Below are 16,004 nucleotides of genomic sequence, written 5' to 3'. Positions count from 1 at the left end.
TTCCCCGGGACGCACACCGAGACGAACATCAACTGTGCCTGGGGGATCATCAACCCGGTGAAGGACGCTCTCTGGGTGGTCCGAAACCTGCTGATCTTCCAGCTGAAGGAGTTGACCCCGACTGAGTGTTGCAGACTGGCACATTCCAAGGTCCAGGATTATGTGCTGAGGGACGCGCTGAAGCTTGGGGAAGCTGCCGCCAAGGCACAGTGGGGAAAGACCACCGTGTAACATCTGCCTGCCTAAAGAAGAACAGGAGGCCCACCCAGTCATTTGGGCTTCGCTGACGCCTCAGCAGAAGAACTGGATAGTAAACATACAGACTTGTATATTGGGTAAATAAATTTCAATGTCTATATGTAAAGCAATGTGATGTGTGCACAAGAATGGCATGACCAATTTTATAGAGATCCAAATAATTTTATGAATAAAGTATATTTTTGAAATAAAAAAAATGGTTTGGGGTGACATGGTGGCTCAGTGGTTAGCACTGCTGCCCCACAGCGCCAGGGGCCCTGGTTCAATTCCACCCTCGGGTGACTGTCTGTGTGGAATTTGTATGCTCTCCCCACGTATGTGTGGGTTTCCTCTGGGTGCTCCCGTTTCCTCCCACAGTTTAAAGGTGTGCAGGTTAGGTGAATTGGCCATTCTAAATTGCTCGTGGTGTTAGGTGCATTAGTCAAGGGTAAACATGGGGGAATGGGTTTGCGTGGGTTACTGTTCGGAGAGTCAGTGTGGACTTGTTGGGCCGAAGGGCCTGTTTCAATACTGTAGGGAATCTAATCTGATCAATGTATCTGCAATCAATGGGACAATAATCCATTAGCCAAATGCTAGTTTTCTCCTTGAAGTCAATTCAATTTAATCAAAACCCTTGCAAGATCAGCTGCAATGGACTGGACAGGTGAAAAACATATGCCCAACCAGGGAACACCATTATCTGCAAGTACCCCTCAAGGTCACCATCCTGGCTCAGAAATATATGGCCTTTCTCTCACAATGTCACTGGGTCAAAATCCTGGAATTCCCTCCCTAAGGTCATTGTGGGTCTACCTACAACACATGGACTGCAGCAGGTCAAGAAGGCAGCTCACCCCCACCTTCTCAAGGATGACTAGTGCTGGCTCAGTCAGCGATGCCCACATCCCAGGTGTAAGGTCCTGTTTTCTTGAGTCCCAAATGCTCAACATTCCAGGAGGAGTCTCTCCTCAGAATACAACTTCATTGATATTAATGACTGGGTGGAACTCACTACTAATCATTCAAAATAGCAACAACTTCTCCATTTGAATTGTAATATGCTTTTGAGTCCAAACAATGAGGCAAAGTGGTGACAGAGGAGAGACGAAAGGAAGGACAATCCCACATTCTGGGTTCCACTACATTCTGGGACATCCTGCCCAAGTGCCTAAAGATTGACCCATTCATTGACATGAAGACCCATGCCAGAAACCTACGATCTTGAGGAGATGTCTTTCTCAAATTGAGGGAAAGTTGAGAATGACTGACAGGCAACCTGTACTGGAAGGTTCTGTCAGGCTTTTGAGATGTGTAGTTTCCTACATTCTATCAATAGTCCTTGTGCAGACACTGCAGTTTGGAGAAAACTTTATTCGGTATCTAAACCCATGCAGTCCCTGTCTTGGGAGAGTTTGATGGAGACAGTGTAGAGGAAGCTTTATTCTATATTTAACCCTATACTGTCCTTGTCTTGGGAGTGTTTGGTGGAGACAGGGTAGAGACAGCTTTACTGTGTATCTAACCCCGTGATGTACCTGACCTGGGCATGTGCGATAGGGACAGTGTGGTGGTTGCTTTACTTTCAGTTGAAAAGAATAGGTGCTGCTGCATCAAATCATGGACTGATACAGCACAGGAAGAGGTTATTCAGCCCATCATGCCAGTCTTTGAAAGAGTATCCAGTCAGTCCCTCTTCCCCCACTTTCGCCTCAGTCCTGCAATTGCTTTTATTTCAAACATTTGTCCAACTCTCACTGCACTTGTGCCATAACTAACAAAGATCGTCTTCAAAGAAGGTGGAGTGGCTTAGGAAGGAAACCCCAGAGCCTTTGGGCTGAAGGCACAGCCACCATTGGTGCAATGAAGGAAATCAAGGACACAGGAGGTTCGAGTTGAGGAGTTTGAATATCTAGCACTGGCTTGATGAGGATGCAGCAATGAATTGGGTGAAGCTATGATTTTGTTTTTGATGGAGTTCAGACGAATGAGGGGGGATCTCATAGAGACTTATAAAATTCTAACAGGACTAGACAGGGTAGATCCACAGTCTGAGGATCCGGGGGAGACTAGTTAGGATGGAGATGAGGAGACATTTCTTCACCCACAGAGTAGGAAGCCTGTCGGATTCATTACCACAGGAAGTAGTTGATGCCAAAACATTGAATATATTCAAGAGGTGGCTAGATATAGCACTTGGGGCGAATGAGATCCAAGGTTATGGGGAGAAAGCAGGATCAGGCTATTGAGTTGGACAATCAGCCAGGATTGTGATGAATAGTGGCGAAGGCTCGAAGGAGCAGGAGGAGGCAAGTAAGATAACAAGCTACAAAGACAATTATTGTTACAGAATCTTTAAGAGAGAAAAACATTCCTGGAAATGTAATAAGGCCACAAATTGGACATCATGCTAAAGATAGGGATATTCTGAGTGATTTGATCAAAGTGTTTTACTGGCTGGTGTGACAGAATTAGTTGTATTTTTTATGTGCCATCATTTAAGTATGTCAAAAGATTTTAGTAGCACTTTGTACTTACAACTTAAGTAACACTGTGGTAAGCCTACACCACATGGACTGCAGCAGTTCAAGATGGCAGTTCACCTTCTCAATTAAAGATGGACAATACATTTTGGGTGAGCCAGTCATGCCCCCATCCCATGGATGACTTAAGAAAGTAGTATATGGGGTTGTTTTTAATTTTCATTTGCAGATATAGTAGGAAATGTCCAATATAAATGGCCATTTCTGGCAAAGGTTTCAGGGGCATGTTGATGTTATAATGTGTCAGAATTTCCCCTTTCCCACATGACTTCAATTGCCTTCATAAAGGCATCTGGCTTAGATTAGATTCCCTACAGCGTGGAAACAGGCCCTTCAGCCTAACAACTCCACACTGACCCTCTGAAAAGTAACCTACCCAGACCCATTTCCCTCAGACCAATGCACCTAACACTATGGGCAATTTAGCATGGCCAATTCACCTGGCCTGCACATATTTGGACTGTGGGAGGAAACCCACACAGACACAGGGGGCATATGCAAACCCAACACAGACTGTTGCCCGAGGCTGGAATTGAATCCAGGTTCCTGGCGCTGTGAGGCAGCAATGCTAACCACTGAGCCACCATGCCACCCTGTGTTGCTTGTTTCTGGAAAGGTTGCTATGACAGTGTGCATTCTATTATTTCTCCAGTAAATTGGGATGGGCAATAAATGTTGACCTTGCCAGTGGCAGCTGCATCTCAAAAGCAATTTAAATGATTGTTGAGGTAGAGGAAACTTTCCACATGGCATCCATCAAATTAAATGAGAGAGTACTTGGAACATGATTCTAAACATGTACTCAAATCAAAAGACAACCCACCCATAGGCCCATCTCCTACTGCCTTCAGTGACTGACTATAACGTGAGATTGGCAGGGACCCAGGAAGCAGGTTGGTGACCAAACTGGAGAGTTCAAGTTGCTAGCTATGGTAATGGTAATAATAAATCCTTGTCAGAATATACAAAGTTTTCAGCTCTAACCCCATGCATGGGACTTCATCTAAAACCTTTTGTGTGATTCAAAGAAATTAGAGATTTAAATTTGATGGTTGGTTTGGTGATGTTAACCAAACACAATAGCCTTCATTTCTGATATCGAACATAGAACAGTACAGGCCCTTCGGCCCACAATGCTGTGCTAAGCATTTATCTTAATCTAAGGTCAACCTAACCTACACACTTCTCAATTTACTGCCATCTGTGTGCTTGTCCAGCAGTCGCTTAAATGTCCCTAATGTGTCTGACTCTACTACCACCGCTGGCAGTGCATTCCATGTACTCTCTGCCATTCAGTTGAATGTGAAGTGAAATGTTGCATTTTTAAATGTCATATTTCTGCTGATGTTTATTATTTTTGCTGCACCATGGCTTCTTCCAATGCTTGGTCAGATTACCTGCATGTTTCATATTATCACTTGCCTTTTATCCAATGCCACTTCTGCGTGTGTGGGTCTCTCTAAGATATATTCCTTTCTAGGAGAAAGTGAGGTCTGCAGATGCTGGAGATCAAAGTTGAAACTTTATTGCTGGAACAGCACAGCAGGTCAGGCAGCATCCAGGGAACAGGAGATTCGACGTTTCGGGCACAGGCCCTTCTTCAGATTTCCTGAAGAAGGGCCTGTGCCCGAAACGTCGAATATTCCTTTCTAAACAAACTGCCTCAAAGAAGCACACTAAAATGAAGAGAGGCAACAGTGGATAGCAATGGACCCAATTATATCCTTTTCTGATTGTCTTCTCAGCCCTTCATCACACTCTCAGTAATGGCTTGGATCATTGAAAGCAGACAAAATCTAATGATGTTTCTTGTAGTGCTTATATAGTGGTTATTTATGTCTGCAGATTAAAAAGGAATATCTGATTCCTAACCAAAGCTATCTCTGCCTGTGAATTAGAATCCTCCATTAATATGCATCGTCCCTAAAAGCTCCACAATTATATTGTTTACACTTCACATGGTTACATTTCTGTGAGAAAATTGTTTCCCAATGGTCTGGATTTGTATATTTGATGAATAACTTCATTATAATAGCTCCAAATTATACAAAAGGAGGAGCTGTAAAATGCTTGAAGTTCAGTTTAACATACAAAACATGTGCCCCCTTGTTATCACATCATGATAAATGGCATAGACAAGGGAGAGAGACCAGGGGTAAGTTTTCACCATACAGAAATGCAAAGAACTGAAGATGCTGGAAATCAGAAACAGAAGCACAAATAGCTGGAAAAAAACTCAGCAGTTCTGGCAACATCTGTGGAGAGAAAGCAGATCCAGTCACCCTTCTTCAGAACTTAATTTTCACAAAGTCTGGGTGACCTAACAGTTGTAAAGTCGAACTCATTTTTATTTCATTGAGTGCAGCTGATGAACTGATAATGAAGAGGGACCCAGAACAGTGAAGATTAAAGAAGTGCTGAAAAGGCACAGCAGGTCAGGCTGCATCTGGGGAGCAGGAAAATCGATGTTTCGGGCAAAAGCCCTTCATCGGGAATGCCCTCGGATGTTGCCTGACCTGCTGTGCTTTTCCAGCACCACTCTAATCTTGACTCTGATCTCCAGCATCTGCAGTCCTCATTTTCCCCCAGACCAGTCAGACAATCCATTCTGACAGATTATCACACTCTCATATAAATGCAACGTTTACCTCAATCCTCAGAAACACATCCCATTCCCTCCATACCATGTTGCCTCACCTCATCACTGCCGCATATTTGTGGGATCAAGCACTGGCAGTTTGTGCTGTTAAGAGTCCTCTGTTCGAGATTTTTTTTCTGTAATTAACCTGTTCAGAGATGTAACTAAACACCTCTGGAGCAAATGAGACTTGAACGCAGACTTCCTGGTCCAAAGGTAGGGACACTAACACCACATATATCTTTAACTTCTGCAATTCTGAACAAATTGCCCCAAAGCATTACAAATGGTGTCTGGCCAGCTGAGTATTTCCAGCTTTTCTCTATTTTTATTTCAGCTTGACAGTATCTGCAGTATTTGGTACCATATTAATGTCGCTTGTGATACGAACCTGAACTGTACCAAAAAATCTTGGCTGAGAAATTATAGCGTATAAGTTCCTAGAGTGCATTTAAAATGTGAAATGAGGTGTGCTAGTCTTGTGTTCTCTATATTATATTCATTAAGCTTAAGATTATTATATGAGCTGAGTGAGCTGTTCCACACAATAAAGGAAATTGGCCGAGAATATCTTCTCACCTCGTCATACAATCCAAAACAAGAGGCTCCAAACTGATTTCGAATTTGAGAAAAATCAATTGAAAGCAAATATACCAACAGAAAAGAATCCTTGCTACAACGCTGTGCTAGAGTCTAGAACAGATTCTTCAATAGAAAGCCCAGTAATGCAGTGTAATTTGTGGCTTTTAAAAAATCAGGATGATACCAGTGTTTTGATGATAAGGGAGGATCTAATTGAAACATACAGATTACTGAATGGCCTGGACAGAGGGATGTTGGGAAGATGTTTCCATTGGTAGGAAAGACTAGGACCCAAAGACATAGCCTTAGAGTAAAGGGAAGACCCTTTTAGAACGGAGATAAGGAGAAACTTCTTCAGCCAGAGAGTGGGGAATCTATGGAATTCACTGCCACAGAAGGCTGTGGAGGCCAGGTTATTGAATCTATTTAAGACACAGATAGCTAGGTTCTTGAGTATCAAGGGGATCAAAGGTTACAGGGAGAAAGTGGGAGAATGGGGATGAGAAACTTATCAGCCATGACTGATTGGCAGAGCAGACTCAATGGGCTGAATGGCCTAATTTCTGCTCCTATGGTGTTATTGTATTATGGCTAGAATGTACTCTCTTGAGTGTACAGATTTATGAGTGATCTAATGAAGGTGTTTAAAATAATTAAAGGATTTAATAAGGCAGATTTGAAGAAATTGTCTTCTCTGCTGGTCGGAGATTCCAGAAAGAGGGAACATTATCTTCAAATTAGAGCCGAGTATTCAGGGTTGATATCAGGATGTACATCCTCAGAAAGTTGCTGAGGCTTGAAAATTTTAAGACTCGCTTGGCAGATTTTTCTTAGACTTGGATATAGAGTGTTGCAGAATCTAGAGAGGTAAGTGGAGTTAAGGTACAGATCAGACACTACCTGATTCCATGGAGGAACAAGCTTAATGGGGTTGAGTAGTATACTCCTGGTCCTTTGAAAGCAAGATTAATAGTTACTTGGAAGGCAGAATATTAAAGAGACATGGAGAAAGGATAGAGCATAAAACATCGAAGAATTACCACTGCTAATAACCTGATGCCAAAAAGTCCAAATGGCAAAGGCTTTCTTTCCTATCCTTCGAGTTTTACCTCACAAATTCATTTCAAAAGAGGCTATATGGTAGTTCAACATCAGGGATTGAGTGACTCCACCTCTGTGTCTGCTTGCTAGGAGAATGGTCCTGCTGCAGTTACCTCCACTCCACCTTTGACTGCCTTTGCTGATTGCCAGGCCTCAGGAGGTGACACCAGTCAGAGGTCATGTCCCTGTCAAAGTGAATCCTCCTGATGCACTAAATTATTTAACATTTATTCCGGTGTATTGTCTGACTGTAAACTTGGGCTAGAATTTCTTGGCTGTCAAATGGCAGATTTGTTCTCCAGAATATGTTTTCCAGAGGAATATGGTGGTACATGGATATTGTATTCATTCTTGTGCCATCCATGTTCAATCTCAAGGGCATGAGACATTCCTTTCGTTACGACCTCTACTCAGGTGAATGAGGAAGAACCCTAAGAGTAATTAAAATCAAAGCAAACCACTGTAAATCTGAAATAACAACAGAAAATGCTGGAGAAATGCAGCAGGTCAGAATCAGAGCTAACGTTTCGAATCTCTTAAAAACCAGTTTGAGAGAGGAGTTTTGTTAGATTCAGGACATTCATTGTTTCTCTCTCCACAGACACTCCCAAATCTCCTGAGGTTCTCCAGAGTTTTCTATCTTTAACCCAATTATAATTTGATCCATGAACATTTTTCCTTTATTCAGTCATGGGATATGGGTACCACTGGCCAGGCTTGCATTTATTGCTCATCCCTAATTGCGCAGAGGCGAGATAGGAATCAAACACCTTGCTGAGGGTCTGGAGTCGCATGTAGGCCCGACCAGGTAAGGATGGCACTTCCTTCCCTCAAGGACATTAATGAAGCAAATAGATTTTTCCAACAATCAACGGATTTATTGTCATCATTAGACTCTTAATTGTCGATTATTATTGAACTCAAATTCTACCATCTGTTGTAGTGGGGTTTGAACCTGTGTCCCCAGAGCATTACCTAAATCACTGGATTAATAGTCCAGTGATGATATCACTAGGCTTCCCAAACGTTGTTGAAGTATATCAGAAATCAGAACTCTGTATTTCAAATGGTAATTATAAATTGCTTATGGTGGAATTCATAGTATTGTCTGAAGTTCTTAATAGAGAAATTATTCAAAGTCTTCTCTATTTTTATATCATTTCCAACAGCAGCAGTTTTAAGGGTCTACCTACATGTGAAGTGATGTGCCTAAGGCATTAATCCTTGACTATTGTTGCATACTCCCTCCTGCACATGAAGTGATCAAACCCACTTGGAGTTAATTTGACTGAATGGTAATGGAAAAGGGTGTTTATCGATTCAGCTACCAGCTGTATTCCTCCACATTTCAATTTGAAATTAAGACAGTAGAATGGACAACTGAAATGTGTCCATTTTGCCCTGTCAACCAAAGTTAAAACTAATCTCTGTCTCTCTCACCAAGAATAGTGTTAAAACGCAGCCATGGAAAGTGTGCCTACCTCACTTCTCATACCAATGGACCCCAGGGTGAGGTTAAAGTAGTTTACAGATTATGAGATCAATTATCATTTAGGATTACCTCTGTACTGTGCCTATTTTCTAATCAGCCTGTTCAGGATAGTTCTTGTATATCTCTGGAGGAGGTATGACTTAGAACCCAGGCCTCCTACATCAAAGGTAGGCACGTTGCCACTACATCACAAAAACTCTCTGCATTCTATAATAATGTGAGCTCCTGAAAACAGCATCATTATTGTGAGACAATATTCATCTTTTAGAATGAGGGTTAATCATTTCCCAGGACACAAGGTGAAACTCCCCTGGTCTCCTTCAAAATGGTGGCCAGGTGATCTTCCTGAGAGGACAGGCAGAACTTTGGATGAACACCTTATCACAAAGTCATGGCATTCCTTCAGTAGTGCATTGGGAGCATCAGCTTAGATGATGTGCTTAAATCTCGGAAGTAAAGCTATAACCTTATGATTCAGAAAGCTAGTTTGCTGTTGAAGACACTAAGCTGGAGATCTTGTCAAGGTATAACACCCAGCTTGGCCGTAGACCTAACCAGCTAGTTGTTAGCTTCCATTATTCAATTTAGCTGGAGGACATTTTCCGATTTCACAACACTTCTTGCAAAAGCAGACAGCAGTATCTAAACTTCGTGTAATGATCCACAGCGTCAAATTTATGGATTGAAATCTCGCTGTGTGATATTAGTTTACCACAAATTTCATGGTCTGCTGTTTACGCACAGGCATGAGCCAATTTATCTGAAAGGAATGGGGGGACGAAGAATGCAGGAATTCCATACTGACATTAACACATTCATTACTGATATTGCACAATGTTTTACATCATTGATCAAGTGCTGTTTTAAATGCATCAGTTTTGCTTTTGTCAATATCGTGTAACCTTCCCTGAATCCAAGTCAATAATGACTTTGTGGCTGGTGGAAATATGGGGCACTTTGAATGTAATATTAACAAAATGCTTCTGTGTATTCTGTTATTTAATCAACCTCATTCAATTACATTGGCTTGAGACTTACAGGACATCACTCATATTAGCATTTTATAATACCTTAAAATGTAACAAGGTTGGAACTATGAAAATTAGTCACTGTATTTTGAAATGGGGAACAGACGAAAGGTTGAAAAAGAAAACTAATGATCTGAAAGCGTTCAAATAAAAAAGTAATTTCTTGTTGATGCAATCATTGAGAAATTGAATTTTTCTCTTGTTTGGTGACCTTCTCGTTTACCTTTACACAGTGAAGTGTGGTGATGCTACATTGCAGCTTTTAGTGTTATCACTACTAATGAAAAACACTCTTTGCTTGCAATTTGTTGTCAACTTTTCGGATTCTGTCTTTCCCAGCATTCATCAACCGTGTTAGAGCTGATTTCAGCTAATCAGTGGTAATTGAGATATAAAGTGTTGTGATTCCGGGCACCATTAGAAACTGTCACTCCTCATTTCAGAGATGAAGCACAACAGTGTAGCTGTTCAGGGTCGGTCAGGAGATTAAAGGGGAATACAGCTTTGTATTGTTGGCTCCCCCAACTCCACAGCCATTCTGTCAATATCTTGGCAGATTTGGAACATACAAACATGAATAACAAACCCTACCCCATTTTAATATGTGGAGATGCCAGTGTTGGATTGGGGTTGACAAGTTAGATGTCACAAGACGCTAGGTTATAGTCCAACAGGTTTATTTGAAATCATAAGCTTTTGGAGTGTTGCTCCTTTATCTGACAAAGGAGCAGCACTCCAAAAGATTGTGACTTCAAATAAATCTGCTGGACTATAACCTTGTGCCATGTGACCTCTGACTCCATTCTGATGTTGTATGGTAGTGATGCCAACATTTTATAAATGTAGGTATCTGCTAGACCCATCAGGGATGTCTTGGGTAGATTGGTGTTAATCAAATTACCAATACCATGGGGAAGGAAACCCATGCAGTTCTTTAAGAGTAGGTAAGGGTTCTGTCTGAGTTAAACAGGAAATTATGTATTACTTAAGTCATTACAGTACACCTAAGATACATGGTCTTTTTTCCACACAAGGCAAGCAGACCAAGCTAAGAGTAAATACACATTATTAATTTAGTTCCATGTTATAAGCACTAAGAACAGTCTTAGAAGCAGAAGAAAGCACACAGTACGCAAACTCGTCTCAGCTATGGGGAGTATGCTCTGCAGCTCTGGTTAGCTCCTGCCAGAAATTGTACTTTATCCATGATGGGCAGTTAATGCTTTTGTGACAAACTGCTTTGTATGACTCAGTCCCTTTTTTCCTATCGGAAAGATGTTGTGAAACTTGAAAGGGTCCAGAAAAGATTTACAAGGATGTTGCCGGGGTTGGAGGATTTGAGTTATAGGGAGAGGCTGAATAGGCTGGAGCTGTTTTCCCTGGAGAGTCGGAGGCTGAGGGGTGACCTGATAGAGGTTTAAAAAATTATGAGGGGCATGGATAGGATAAATAGGGAAAACCTTTTCCCTGGGGTTGGGGAGTCCAGAACTAGAGGACATAGGTTTAGGGTGAGAGGGGAAAGATATAAAAGAGACCTATGGGGCAACTTTTTCACACAGAGGGTGGTACATGTATGGAATAAGCTGCCAGAGGAAGTGATGGAGGCTGGTACAATTGCAACATTTAAGAGGCATTTGGATGGGTATATGAATAGGAAGGATTTGGAGGGATATGGGCTGGGTGCTGGCAGGTGGGACTAGATTGGGTTGGGATATCTGGTTGGCATGGACGGGTTGGACTCTACGACTCTATTATAGGTGAGCTGCCCATTGCTTTCCTCAGTTTGCCGATCATAGAGTCATGGAGTCATACAGCACAGAAACAGGCCCTACACTCCAACCATTCCATGCCAACCGTGTTCCCAAACTAAACTAGTCCCACCTGCCTGCGCTTGACCCACATCCCTCCAAAATTTTCCTATTCATGAACTTATCCAAATGTCTTTTAAATGTTTTTACTGTCTCCAACACTTGCTCTGACAGTTCATTCCACACACAAACCACTCTCTGTGTAAAAAGGCTCCCCCTCATATCCTTTCTCAAGTTTTCTCCTCTCACCTCAAAAATATGACCTCTGGTTTTGAACTCCCCCACCGTTGGGGAAAGGCCCATTCACCTTATCAATGTCCCTCATGACTTTGTAAACCTCTACAAGGTTATCTCTTACGCTCCAGTGAAAAAAGTTGAAAGTAACAAGGTTCAACAGTGGGAATCCCAATACTGGGCGCAGCTTATACCTTGTCATTCAGGGAGGAGCATTGTATACAATCCACAGAGCCAAAAAATTGAATTTTAAGTCAATGATTCCTCCAGCTACCAATGATAATTACCATAGCTCTGAAAATGTGGTTCGGCACACCAAACGTTGCAATCTAGAAAAGCTATTCTCCTTGTCAAGGTATTAGGCTAAGTCGAACTGACGAACAGTAGGAGGCCATTCAGCCCTCACTGGCTTGTTGTACTCTTGAACTAGATCATGGCTGACCCATATACTCTAACTCTATTCACGAATCAAACCTTTTCAGTTTTGACATTTTCCTTTGGCTAGGTGAAAGTAAGGACTGCAGATGCTGGAGATCAGAGTCGAGAGTGTGGTGCTGGAAAAGAACAGCAGGTCAGGTAGTATCTGAAGAGCAGGAGAATCAACGTTTTGGGCAAAAGCCCTTCATCAGGAATCAGCCTCATTCCTGATAAAGTGCTTTTGCCTGAAACATTGATTCTCCTGCTCCTCAGATACTACCTGGCCTGCTCTGCTTTTCCAGCACCACACTCTCGATTTTCATTTGGCTGCCGGTCTCTTCCGCTTTTTTGCGAGAGGTGGTTCGAGGATTCTAATCCTCTTCATGTGAAGAAGAGCTTCCTCCCATCACATCTGAAAGTGGCCTGGTTCGAACTTGAAGGTACCCTTGTCCAGAATGAATCCCACAACGGAGATCATTTCTCTGTATCCATGCCACCAACGTCTTGACTAACAAGGGAGTCAAAGATAGTTGGGGGACTGGGGTGATGTTAATGGGGAAAATGGAACCAAGAACACAATCAGATCAGCCATGATCTTACCGAGTGGCAGAGCAGGTCAAAGGGATCAAATGGCCTTTTCTCAGTGCTCATTTCTATGTTTGAAATGTATAATGGTCTTGAACACCTTTGTTGAATTAGCTTATATTGGGGGTGGGGTGGGGGGAGGGGGGTGTAGGTGAGGAGTTCATGCCTAGTCTATAGATCTTGTCCTTGAAACTTAACCTCATTTAGCTCCATTTAGGCCACAAGGCTTGGTCCTAGATCTATGTTCTTCAATATATTCAATGCACTGTTAAACCAAGCACAGCTGACGGGGCCTCAGGTTGGCCCTGGCCTCTACTATCAGCTCGCTTGTACCAATGCATGTTGGGTATCATTGCAAGTGTGCCTTATAAACAGACTTGGTGGTTCTTAAAAAAGATATAGGCCAACAAATATCCGTTAGCTGCTCCCAGAAACTAGTCGAGTTGCCTTTAGTCACATTGTCACTCTTACTCCTGTTGATTAGTCCCTCCCTGTGAAAAGTGATCACCTAGTTTGACAGACCAAAGCAAATAGGGACACATCGTCCCCTATCCCAGCTCTGATGCTTCTACAGTGATCTGTTCATCTCTGAATCATGATGTCATGTTGCAGAGTCGAGGTTATGAAGTTGAATGAGATTGTATGAACAGAGCTAACTCTCTTTTCTCATCGAAAGAGAAGGCTAAGGGGTGATGTGATTGAGGTCTTCCAGTTTTTTATTTGCTATTTCAGCTTTTTTCTCATTTCTTTCTTTAGTTATTCACATTGCACTCAATCTATTATTCAGACCTCATCTGGGACATATCTCTTTGTTCCTTTATCTGTCACCACAAAAAAACCTTGCATCATTTAATCTCTCCTTTCTTCCATCCCATGACAGACTTTCCATCTTGTTCCTCCTTCCTCCTTTCACTCACTCAAAGTCTGGTGCATTTGCTATCCTTCTGATGAAGGGTCACCATTATCATCAACCTAGAATCTTCATTGATGTGGTCTAATTTGCTGAATATTTCCGACACGTTCTATTTCACGTCCCTTTGTGGTTCTGAAAGGTTTCAGTGAAGGAGATGCACAGAGAGGGCGTTTCCACTTGTTGGGAATAGCAAAACCAGAGGCCGACAATAAGAGGTAGATACCACAATATTCAGTTAGCAGATCACTTAGAGTCATAGAGATGTACAGCACTGAAACAGACCATTCGGTCCAACTCGTCCAATCCAACCAGATATCCTAAATTAATCTAGTCCCATTTGTCAGCATTTGGCACATATCCTCCAAACTCTTCCTATTCATGTACCCATCCAGATGCCTCGTAAATGTTGCAATTGTATCTGCTTCCACTTCCTCTGGCAGCTCATTCCATACACACACCACTTTCTGTGTGAAAAAGTTGCCCTTAGGTCCCTTTTAAATCTTACCCCCTCTCACCTTAAACCTCTGCTCTCTAGTTTTGGACTCCTTTACCGTGGGGAAAGACCTTATCTATTTACCCTATCCATGCCCCTCATAAGGTCGCCCTCATAAGGTCACCCTCAGCCTCCGACTCTCCAGGGAAAACAGCCCCAGCATATTCAGCCTCTCCGTATAGCTCAAATCCTCCATCCCTGGCAACATTCTTGCAAATCTTTCCTGAACCCCAAACCAGAACATGAGGAGAATGTGGAAATCACTGCCGAGGGGAATGGCTGAGACAAATAAGATTTGGGGAATTTATATTCCTCATCCAACGGAGGGCTCAGACATTCTTCGAATGGTCTTCCCACTGGGCTTCTGCCTGTTGCCAACTTCTCCGTGATATCTTGCAAGGAATTTAAATGGTATAATATTGTATAAGAATGGAATCCACACTCCAGTCAGTTGATGCATATTGGAGTGTTAGATACAGGGCAGTCACCCCCTGTGATGATATACTCATCACTGACTCTTCAGGTAACATGAAGGGAGATGTCAGCATCCTCAAATTGCAGACCATTGATGCATTGAAGAGGAAGCAAGAAGCACATGATGGAGAAAGAAAGAAGAGATGATGAGATTTAAAATAAGTTACAAGAGGGAGAACGTGAGAAAGCTCAAGGGGAGCATAATTGCGTGTGTAGACTGGGAGGTTTGGGCCTGTTTTCATTTTGTAAATTCCGTGTTATTCAATTTCAAAGCCACATTTTGTCAAAATCTTTCATCTAGTGAATTGTCCTGATGGAATACCAAGGTAAAGCATAAATAGCATCACGCAGTATAAACAATTTACTTTGTTCATGTTATAGGGAACCGATTCCCTCCCTTTCTCCACTATTAATATCCCATTTGCCTTTTGCATTAGGCATTTGCCTCTGTCAAAAGTGTACACAAAGTATTTTCTAACATTTTTCAGTTATAAAGAAGAGTCATACGAGGTTTGAAACATTTAACTCTTTCTTTCTTTTCCAGCATTCTCTGTGTTTATTTCTGAGTTCCAGCATCCACAGTATTTTGTTTTATTTTATTATTATCATACAGTAAACATGATGCCTTACGTTGGTGTTTCTTGCAAATTAGTTGATAAGTGCAAGAGAAAGAATCTTTATAGTATACGTCTTATTTTCTTCAGCTATGTTCAAGTTCTGTTACTCTTTCTTATTGTATCAGTTTGGTTTGAAAACCAGCTGGTAGCACCATAATGTACCTGAGGCAGGTGAACCTGCTAGTGCATGAAGATCTTGAGATACAGTGGGTAATGTCCTTACCTCGGGTCTGAGTTCAGGACTCAGGATATGGAAGGTACTTCCACAACAGGTTAGTTATTGGTAGGTGGTAAGAGTGGGATAGCCTTGTGGTCAGCCATACTCCAGAAGGCAATGAGAAATCAGTACAGTACTCGGCCCAGCAGGATCAATGTAAATCAAATGGAAGTTCCTGTTTGGCAATGCCTTCCTCAGGCATGGTGCTTGAATGGAGACATCTAGTAAATCTGGGAGTGGACAGTGGGTAGCTGTAATGTTCCACATGGTGATCATGGATTCTCTTGTTGCTTCACCACATTGCTGCCACAGCCATTGAATACACTATGTCTTTGGCTTGGAAGTACTGCGAGCTACACTGAGGTCATTAAAGACCCTGTGAAGAAATCTTTTTACTCTTCCTCTGGAAAGATCACAGGACTTGCTTGGTTCAATTCCAACCATTGTCACATGCAATTGTTTTAACGAAGCAGATATTGGAGGCAGGGTCTAATACTCTTAGTTCACTCTCACCAATCATAAACCCCACCCTTTAACCTCCAATTGTTCATGACCTTCAACCTCACATCACCAGTGCACAGGACATTCAAGTTGTTAGTCATCTCTGTCAAACATATTATTAAAT

The 16,004-nt window shown here is 42.1% G+C and overlaps 1 protein-coding gene across 5 annotated transcripts in view; it reads left to right on the top strand.

The window, feature by feature from the left end:
- Positions 1 to 16,004, top strand: part of LOC122539499 (netrin receptor UNC5C-like) — a 395,240-nt gene that overhangs the window by 124,708 nt on the left and 254,528 nt on the right. The window lies entirely within an intron of this gene.

Source organism: Chiloscyllium plagiosum, chromosome 32, assembly GCF_004010195.1.
Source record: "Chiloscyllium plagiosum isolate BGI_BamShark_2017 chromosome 32, ASM401019v2, whole genome shotgun sequence".
Lineage (NCBI taxonomy): Eukaryota > Metazoa > Chordata > Chondrichthyes > Orectolobiformes > Hemiscylliidae > Chiloscyllium > Chiloscyllium plagiosum.
The sequence above is the reverse complement of the archived record's forward strand: the minus strand, read 5'-3'. Positions and strand labels throughout refer to the sequence as shown.